This window comes from Charadrius vociferus, unplaced genomic scaffold, assembly GCF_000708025.1.
Source record: "Charadrius vociferus isolate BGI_N301 unplaced genomic scaffold, ASM70802v2 scaffold169, whole genome shotgun sequence".
Classification (NCBI taxonomy): domain Eukaryota; kingdom Metazoa; phylum Chordata; class Aves; order Charadriiformes; family Charadriidae; genus Charadrius; species Charadrius vociferus.
Genome location: NW_009652966.1, coordinates 1,289,789 through 1,300,690, shown reverse-complemented (window position 1 = coordinate 1,300,690; position 10,902 = coordinate 1,289,789).

The following is a 10,902-nucleotide window of genomic DNA, read 5'->3' as shown; positions in this document are numbered from 1 at the left end:
ACTCAATGACAAAAATCTAGACCTAATTTGTCCAAAAATACAAACCAGTTGAATTCGTTCAGAGACATTACCTTGTGTATAAGAAAAACTGCTAAATGCTTAAGAGAAACAGGATGTACAGGGAGACTACTTACCAAGTTTATTAGAAAAGCCAATAGTTGGGCTGATGTTGTAAAAGCTTTGTTTTGTTTTGGTTTTGTTTTTTTTTTTAACAAATGTAATTGTAAGTAGGGGAAAGAAAAATATATTTTTTGAGTGTGTGGGTTTTTTTGGTAACATTTTATGTCCATTATACTCATTATACTTTCTTCTCTCTTTTTTTTTTTTTTTAAATGGCCATTGTACCACTATACTTCTGAAGTCAGTTGAGTTTAACAAAATACTTGTGGAAAGAAGGACAACTTTATTCTTATTTTTTGTTGAGCATCAAAATAAAGCTCATCTGTACTAGGGTACAGCCAGGTTTAAAAGAACAAAACTAAACCATTTCTGTATTTTATGTTATCTTTTGGATGCTTTTTCCATTAGTTGCAAACTATTCTTAAATCTGCTAGGTGTTTTTGTTTTCCGTTATGTGCGTTGAAGAATAATCTTAACCCCTTTGCATGACCTTTTTCCTGTTTTTGTATAGTAGTACCAGTAAGTCTGCCAAACTGCAAATTACACATTTTCTACTAAATTGAAAACGAAACATTTTTATATTTAAAACACTATTTCTAAGCTGCCTTCTATTATCTGCATTGTGTTTGTTGGTGAGTAAAAAATATATACATACACATGCATACACTGTAAAAACTATATATAAATACATCTTTTTGTGTGCAGTTACAATATTCTATTTTAACTAGTGCACAGATTCAGCCATATCTGTTGAATTTAAGGCATAGTACTATCCTTTAATGAGCTAAATAATTCAAAATTCTTAAGTAACTGGAGGCCTCGTTTGGTATCAAAATATCTTATCTTTAGTATATGCTGATTGATTCAGTAACTTTAAGCTCTTTATATTGATGCTACATAATGAATTGTTGATAATTTGTTATTTTATGAATTATTTTTTAAAAAGTAAACACATCTTACCTGAGTTTCATTTATGTTTGAATGTGCTGCCTAGTCTTTTTTTATGAAAATGGAAAATGTCAGTAAGCAAATGCTCAGCACTGCTTTGACCCACAGTTATTTTTGGAACTGGATAAACTACAGTTTATTCTCAGTACTTTGCTTGTACTCGTACTTCAATACGAGTATTTTGTTTGTACTTGTATTGAAATGTTATAATCTTTTTTTATTGTTATTTTAATTATCAACTGCTATGAACTACTGCTTTTTTTGAAAATGTGGAGTTAGGTGGTTGGATGGTTAGTACCATTTTTGTTTGTTTTACAAAAAAACCTACACAACTATAGCTACTGACCTCGGAGTGCCTGAATTGAGATGTGTGGTCCAAGAGGGCTTTGAATAACTGTTGTGCCAACTTGCAGGTATTACTGACGGTAGATTGGGAAGAACTATCTGCCAAGACATAAATACTAACAGTAATTACGTTCTGATTATATTTAATGATGTGAAATTAGGCACTTCTAGAATCTAAAGGAGAGATTAGGAGAAGTTAAGGGCTCACACTTAGTTCAGATGTTTAGGGGCAAAATGCTGAAACATTCACCTGCATATTTTGTAAAATCTTATGCTGCTTTCACTTTAAGCAATAGACTTTACTTTATATGCAGCAATGCAAAACCACTTTATTCAGTATCTTCCAGTCAGAAATCACTGTAGAAAAGGAATGTACAGTACTCAGGGAGTTCAAAACAATGCACTGACAAAGGGACCAAAATCACCCCAAATTTCCTATGTTAAAAATAACACCTACTTGCCTAAACAAAGTTTGAAATAATTGATAGAGGTTAAAACAACATGTGAAACTCCTCGTACTTATATTTTGATATTTTTCTAGTAATTACGTTCTGGGTTGAGAGGTGAGGATTTGGAGCTATATGGCAAGTTGGCAGATGTATTTTTTTTAAATTGATTTATTGATAGAATATTTTCTTTCTATATGTTTTAACAGAAAGAGAAAATGTATATGATCATAGCTGTAGTGATAAGTTACTTACACCAGTAGTGACTGGACCAAATATTGATTCAGCCTTCTGATGCAGGCTAGTTTGCAGTTAAATTTAAGTCTTTTTTTAAATCAAAATTCAGTTTTCTGAATTAGAAATTAATTTTACTAATTTTATTAATTTACTTAATAGCTTAACTTAGAGCCAGCGTAGCTTACACTGAAACCTCAGTTTCACTGTGAGACTTGTGTGTACATTACCCTGCAGGGGTGCAGAGATAAACTGACTCCAGTAGGTGCTGGCTGTGTGCAAGTAAAAAGGTACTTCTTCTACTGTACATAGTTCATAGAATATTGGGGCACAGGAAAAAACCAAGGGTTTTTTTATTGTTTTATTATTTTTGTCACCAGTTTATTTCCCAATAAATTTATGGGACAGCAAAAACTAATCCTGCTTGAGAAGGCTTTCATGGGCATGTTGTGTGTAGTACGGAGTACTTCACATTCATCTAAGGCCAGTCTGGGGAATGGATGTGGTTCTGGATATCTGGTCTTCCATGATTCAGGTGTAGAAAAGAGACATGGCCAAGACTTTATTAAAAAGAACGATAAGGATAGGGGTGTCTCAAGTTATGTTTTTGAGTTTGTATTTAAGCACCTTCTGAAGGTCTGTGTGCTAAGCAACTGCCACTAAAGTCATTGGTGAGTATTGACACTTGAAACATGAAGAACCAGATCATTTTTAGGTGCTCTGCTTTTAAGTTCACATTTATCTTCAGGCGCCAAGTTCTGAAAGATCTTCTTCAGGATTGTAGTAGTAATTATTCTGTGAAATTCTAACTTGAACTGTTGGTTTCAGCTTCCCTGACGTTATGTCTTCATTGAGAAGCTGGCTGTAACCTTTCAAGCATTAGTAATGATTGGAATTTGCTTGGGTTTAGAACATGTGGGGGTATGTGAGAATGTTTTGTAAATTTACATTTCTACCGTGCTTTTATTGTTTGAAACATGAAATAAAGAATTAGCTTACATTCTCTTTTCCATTGCTGTGGAACATTGCAGTGGATACTTTATATATCAGAGGATTTTTTTTAATTGAAAATTTCTGTTTGTGTTTGCTTTTAGTATTTAGCTGCAGATAGTTTAGTGTTTAAGTAAAAACAAAACTAAACTGGCTAATAAGAATTGCCTATTACTATAAATTTTTCAGCATTGTGATCAGATTAATATGAGTTATAAAAACATGTAAATACCTCTCATTTGTCAAGGAAAAGGTAAGTTACGATCTTTGATTAGTAAGTTTGAGGGGGTATCTTTTTCTCTTCCACCCTAACCATAATGCAATACCAGCAAATCTGATCTCACCCACATATTTAAAATTTAACACACGACCTTCTCGTAAACAGCAAGTATACTTGCCTTTTCTTAAAAAGGAGGACATAGTGAGTTAAAAATGTTTTTTTTTCTCACATTTATAGCAAAAATGTGTCAGCTTCATGTCTTAATTTAGCAACTAGCTCCAGGGGGAAATTTTGTTTTCAAATGAGCCAGAGTGGACAAAAAACATAGTGCTCTTGTAAAGGGGCCGAATACTGCCAGTTCCCATTCCACATGCTACTCCATCTGTTTTTAGGAGGCAGGTAATTTTTTTTTCAAAGAGCTGCATAGGGAAAAAGTAGCTCATTTTTCTCCACAAAGTGTTGGTAGTAGTTTTGTAGTGGGAGGTATTAGGTGGCAAAAAAATGTTTTGAATTTTTTTTTCCCCATTGATTCAGCTGGAGGAAGGCAGTATTGATTTTACAAATGCTCTGCTGTTTCAGAAAGCACTGCTAGCAAGAGGGGCTAGTGGCAGCATATGAGCTACCTGGCAACCTGCTTTTATGTTACTTTCTTTTGAAAAGCATGGATGCCCTACTTTCAGCATTATGATAGCAGTCCTGTTATAACTAGCTCTAAGGGTTTGTGACTTTAATATTTCTCTGATTTCTTGAGATTTGCAGCCATTTTTTCTTGAGGACCTCCTGCCTTACCCAAGTGCGGCGTTTTTTCATGCTGATAATATGATAACTGCTTGCATCAGGGACAAAGCTTCACTTGACACTCAGGAAGCAAAGGATAAAATTGAGCAGGTACAAATTCAAATCGCTTTAAAAAGAAAAACATTGCTTAACTCGTTATGTCCATTCTTTTGCGAAAGGAGGGTAAGCATTACAGGGAGATGCTAATGGCTCTTTAAAAATAAACTTCAAGCTTGTGTCAGCATTTATATGACAGTCTTTTTAGAAATAGTCACATTTGTAGAGGTATTTTGCCTTTTTAATATATTTTCCTTACAAATTAAAAAAAACCACAGCAGTGAATTGGGCCCCTGTTTCGTTTAACACTTCAAATGTGTACTTCACAGATGTGAACATTCCAACATAAAGAAAACAGAAAACTGTACGGTACTTCAAACATAAAAGCGCAAATGTTATTAAACCTGTGCTTACGTGTTTATAGGGTTGGGACATCAGAGAAAACATCCCTCCTGCTCTCCTTCCGTTAATAAACACATACCCGGTGAAGTTACTTGAATAAACGTGGTCCATCACATGTGGCAGGGCTCACTGAAGGACAGTGGGAGAGAACATAACTGGAAGGCACATGTACTCTATTTAAAACAAAGCTTGCCGGTGTCCTGTAGCTGACATTTTGAGATTTTAACGTTTGCAAAACAATCTGAAGCTGCTTAAAATAAATACTAATGACTACTTTTGCATCTGTATTCTACTTTTGAAAGTTGTAACTTTAAAATTTCCATTTGTGTGGGTAAACTTAATAAAACTAGTTGTATGGGGCAGAAAAACTGACTTGTTTTGAGCACACCTTTCCTGGATTTCCCTCTACTATTCTTTCTCACTTTCCAAATTTCAATTAATGTTTATATAATCTTCTAAAAGTAACTTTCAAAGATCAATTTCAAATACTTTTGCATTAATATTAAGTTGGTAGCTGGGGGAAAACCACCTGTCTTTGCAGATGGTAGTTTTTATTTATGGCTCTGGTAGAAAACCTTGGCGTAAGTCTAGAAAATACAGTGTTGGGTAGGACTGTAAAGGTAGCTATACCTATGGGGTTTTCATTACCTCAGTGGGACCCACCTAACTTTTATGTCAGTTCTGGGAACAGGTGAAGGGAAGAGTGAGCTATGTTTTTATTTTAAATATTTTCCCTATATATTGTTATTTTTGTAGATCTTTTTAAAATAAATTATTATATGCTGGAGATCGCAATTCCACTATAGTATCCTGCTTGATTCCAGTGTACGATATCAGATTGTTTGTATGGAAAAGAATGTACTTGATAAGTATTTGATAAGTTAACAGGAAAAGTTATTTTCAAACTGTGCTGTGTTTGTGCTAGCAATTGGAAATACTTTTCCTATAGAAAATTATATATATATGACCTCATATGTACATTTGGATTAACTGTCTAATGACTACCCCAGGGCTCCTATAAACTTCTCTGAATAATTTAAGAATTGCCTCTTTTTAACTGTTTTAAAGCCTTTTTTCTTGTCTTTTTTTGGCAGAAGGTAATTTTCCCTAGCTATGGATATAGTATGCTCAGACTTGCATATGTGCTCTGTTCAGTTTTTAAACTGAAAAAAATGTATAAAATGTGTATAAAGAAAAGTGTAAATAAAATATTTTTAATCTTTAAACACTCTTGCGTAAACTTTGTAATACTTGCAAGTGTAGTGGACCTGGATTACTTTCTACAGGACTTCAGAGTTTACTCGGTTAAGCAACTCTTCAAAAATGTTAAGTGTTGCTATAATTCATAATGTTGTGTTAAAGTTATTCCAACAAGAGGAGTTGGATGTCCTTATATAGTATCAAGCTCATATCTTTAGCTGTATTTTACAATCTTGCCAATTTTAATTGCTATACTACATTCATGTGCCTGCTCTGCATTTCAAGCTTGAAATAATGTTCGGAGTTGACTTCATCATTACGTTTGTCACTCCGTGTCAAGGCATAAATTTAAACTATAAGACTAAAAACCGCAGCCAGCCTTTGGTGTTTGTCAGCAGCCAGGAAAAGAGACTGTTCCCTGCTATCGAATACAGGGAATTGAGACAACATTCGTTCGTTACATATTTGGACCTCAAAGTGTCAGAAGTCCAAGTCACACTGCTTAACGTTTCCCATAACAGGAAGGGGAAACTTCATTTCAGGATTGAAGTGTCAGATTAGAACAACATTCAATACCGAGGGCGGGGGGAGGGGCAGGTAAACCAGCTGATTATGACCTTATTTTCTCAAGCAGTCCGATGAAAGCCTTCCTTGTCAGTCGCTTGCCGCACTTCTTTTCTCTGTCTCTATTTTTTGGCAACTCTCTTGCTGTCAGATCAAAGCACTTGGTTTAAAAATCTACTATCAAGAATGTTTGAAAATAACTGTGGTCTCTCTCTTTTTTTTTTTTAATACTAAGTTCTAAAATAGCATTTTAATATTATTTTAATACTTAGAATGACTTAAAACTTTATTTGCATGAAGTAACTTTTTTTTCGCCCCCTCCCTCTTTGATAACTTGACTTCATCCTACACTAAGTAGTACTGTTTTAATGGGAGAACGCTCTGGATGTATTTATGCTGATCCCAGTGGGATGAGTCATGGGAGGAAGGGCCTCTTTTATTATTGTGATATGTCCCCATTTTTTGGTTCAAAAGGAGACGAAATGTATTAGACTGATACAGTGGAAGAGAAGATGATAGCAATCTTTTCACACTGTAAATGTTATCTACAATTATTTTTGTTTACCTTTGTAATTTCCGTTCTCTATGAGCCAGGTTGTGTTTTTGGCAATACCTTTCTTCCACGATGCTACACTGACTGACCTGAATTACTTGTTATCACCTCTATAGTTGATTAGGAATCTCAAATAGCGGTTCTGTTATTTCACTAAGGAGAGCTCTCACGTTTTAACTGGTTCATAGTTGCTCATGCCAAATTCTTCACTTATTTGGAATATGTGGCCTTATTTTTCAGCAGTAGTTCAGTCATCTGTGTTCACTTGTTTTGTGTGATATGAAATTAATCTGAGTTTGGTGCAGGGTTTTTTCAGTTAATTCCTTCCAGATTCTTTGGTGTAAGTTATCCACCCTTGTTGACCTGAATTTCCTCCTTTGTTACAGATTGGGGTTTTGGTTTTGTGTTTTGTTTTTGGTTTTTTTTCTGATTCCATCAGCTTTATAATATGGAAAGGAAAACTGTTGCTTTGGGTGTTGCACAGATTCTGCATTAGTTCTGCACCTTTAGAGTTCATAACATGCTCATTGACACGCGATCCCCCACCCGGCCTTTAGCCTATCACGTCTTATTGGTGTTTCAATGTCGTCTTTTAATTCGAGTGTCTTCTTGTCAAAGGCAACTTTCTTGGCACGTGCAAAATTTTTGTTCTTTCAAGGGAGAGGGTAGGGAATATGTGAAAACATAGCTTTCATTTCTTGCTTTCATTAACACTTTCCACTACTACATGCGATGCTTTAGTTGCACTGACAGGTGCTTTAAGTGATGTTTACAGGTAAAAAACAAACCTCATTGTGATCTCTGTTTAAGTACCCAGTGTCTCGTCAGTCATCTACCCGTTGGAATGAACGCCAGCATTAAGCATCACAGGCTGAGTGCTGAGCCTTCTAGATTGATGCTATGTGGTACTTGAGGAGCTAAAAAAAACCATATTCTTTTTGCCATGTATCTGGTGTCTGGCAAATGTGTCTCCTGGTGATGCCACCCTTGGTAGCAGTTATCCTGTGTTCTGGATAAATGTTGCTCAATAAGTGGTGCTGGAAGAAAAATATCTGTTTTCTAATGAGATAGATGGCTTTAATGGTTAACCCTTTTATTGCAGTGTTTAATTTTGCCAGACAGGTATGTCTTTGGCCTAAACTGGCAGCCTCCTTTCCCCACCCATTTCAGTTTATCCTCAGGCATGTTCTGAGCATTGGTTTGTTTGCTTTTTTTTTTTTTTGTCACGTGGCTCATCTCACAACTTTGAGTTACACCAACCATATAATTATTTTTCTATGTGAGAATCTTTACCTCCTGTGGTGAATTGTGTATGTTCTGGATCTGTTTATATGTATTTGGGTACTACTGATGAGACTTTCTGACTTTTATTATGCCTTCTTTGTCAAAAGAATTGCATAATGCTGACAGAAACCAAGTATTTTCCCCCATGTTTAACTTCCATAGTCTCAGGGGAGAAATTCCAAGGTGGTCAGTGTATTCCTCTTGTGTTTGCCTTCCCAGATGGCCAAAGTCATGCAAAATGCATGGCATTGTGCTTGCAGTGGTGACACTGGTGCCAATGCAAGGCCTGGCCTAAGCCCTGTGTTGGTCTAGTGATGGCCTTCCTTTTTGACTCCTGGAAAGTGAGAAATTGCTCTGCTGTCTTCTTGCAGCTCTCAGAAATCCCTGTTGGCTAATTCATTCCCAGGATGGAGTCCTAATCGCCTAGGTATCCTTGGCTGGCTGTGAATGTTCCATGGGATTTGCCTCATGTAACACATGCTCTCACTCCTTCCTCTGGCTCTCAGGTAGTTCTGGGATTTTTTTTTTATTTTTTTTTTTTATCTAACACAGGTGGCAGCTTGGTACCAAGAAGTTATTTTAACTTATTATAATGAAACCCAAAACATCAAAAACTAAACTTTCAGAAGAAGACATTTCAGAGTGCAAAACCCTTTTCTTTCTTTTTTTTTTTTTTTTAATATTTCTTCTCTCAATTCTCAGTTCATTTATTGCAATCGGGAAGAGTTACTGTCAAGTAGTAGGTTTTTTTCCTTCACTGTTTCTCCTGACAGATTATCCAAAACACTGAGAAGAATTTTGTAGTCAGAAAAAAAAACAGGTGATGATAATTAACTAACCTATAGCTTTTAATTTAGTGACTTTTCATGGTCTTAAAGTTGGGAGCTGATCCAATTAACAACCTTATTGGAAGTGTTTTAGCTGATTTCTGAAAGAGCTGGATTTTGGCTCAGTACTCTGAAAACAAGGGGAGCGATGCTGACCTCTACATAAGTTAAATAAACTAAGCGCTCCAGCCAAAGAAATTTTGGTACAAAATTGTTAACACCCAAATAATCAACCAGCTGTACTTCTCAGGAGTTACGAACCTTACAAAATGATCACAGCTGCTCAGTTTTAGTTTTGTCCTACCTTTGCGGTGCAGAGATTTTTATTTTTCCCATGGTAAAAGGTAAGTACAAGAACGTATGTTTTGCTAAACTTGCTAAACCGGTGTAGGAAGCCGTGCTTTCAGATTTGCAGCCTTGTTCAAAGCAAGGCAGAATGCATTAAAGTGACTAGAAGGGTTAGCAATTTCCCAGTGCCTTAACTTCTGAAGATTTATGCATCTGCTGTGGATGAAAATCACCCAATGTCCTCCAGAGATAATGCCTGGGACCAGACATACAATTTATCTTCTTCGTATTCCCATTCTTCTGTAACAATAGATTGATCCTCAGGATTTTCAAGTTGTGAAATTACCATTCCTTGGTGTTCAATGAAGTCGCTCCTATTTGTTACATCCAGTTTCTTTACCTGTATAATACCACGCATTGTTACACACATAAAGGAGTAAGAACCTATTAAATCACACTTGAGAAATGTGACATTTTTCTCGTGTATAAAACTGGCAAAGCAAGCTAAATAATCGTTTTTACCTGTGCTAGCACCATATTGTACTAATTTACGAGACTGAAGAGGTAGTTTCAAATGCTGTGCTAGAGAGAAACAGTCAAAAGTAAAGACAGTGTCACTCTGCACCACTACCCTCTGCCTGTTCTGTTCCTATACCATACGCTGCAACTACACCAGCTGTAGCCCTCCTCCACTGGGCAAAACCATAAATGGCTTGACGTTAGAAGAAATAGAAGGTGATAAGATACAGTAAAGATATGAGAGTGCCCAGTGATCACTGGGGGAAACTATCTAGATGACAGTTTTAATTAGTGATTGTGAAAGAAACCCTGAAACATGCCTTAGGGTTTCCTAAATGCACTTCAGGATTAAACATGTGTAAAGTTGGGTGTTACTCCTTTGTGGACAATGTTCCCAGAGTGGAAGCAGTAGTTGAAGGTTCGAGACATGATGTTTTTTGATGAATGTGAGGCAAAGGAATGGGATGGTGCAAAACCAGCCTGAACAAATGCCATGGTCCCAAAGAGCAAGGAAATGTAGCAGGACTTTCTGGCTAATGTGTGGTCTCCACTGAAACACAGTATTAGGTCCTGAAAAGGGTACTTTGCTTCCAGTTTTGCCTCACACCTCTTGTTCTCTCTCGCAATCAAATACTCCCCTTCATTTTTGTTAGCTTCTGTTGAGTTTGAGAAGAGCAGTATGTTGGCTGCATGGACACTGTAGTGTGCCAGTAAGTAGTGTGCCATTTTTGGACTGATGAGTTGTATGGAAATGAAAATTTAGAAAAGAAAAATACTTAAAACCCAAATACAGGCTTTTCCTCTCTAAACAGGTATTACTAGACTGAACATATAAAGCTATAAACCCCAAATTCTGCCTTCTAGAAATAGAATAAAGGTTTTCTCGTACGCTCTTCTCCTATTACGTCAAATGATGGTGGTAGCATCAGCGAAGAAGAAACCTGGGTGATTCTTCACGTGCTGCTCGGCTCTGTCTCCCTTCTTGCTCAAGCTGCACAACAGACCCCTGCAGAAGGGTCTGCTGCTCTTCTGCTCCCTGGCGTCCTGTAAGGCTTCAAGCCCCAGCCTAGGGGCTTAGTGGGGAACCAAGGCGGACCTTAAGCCGAGAGTTAACTAACAACGTAAGTA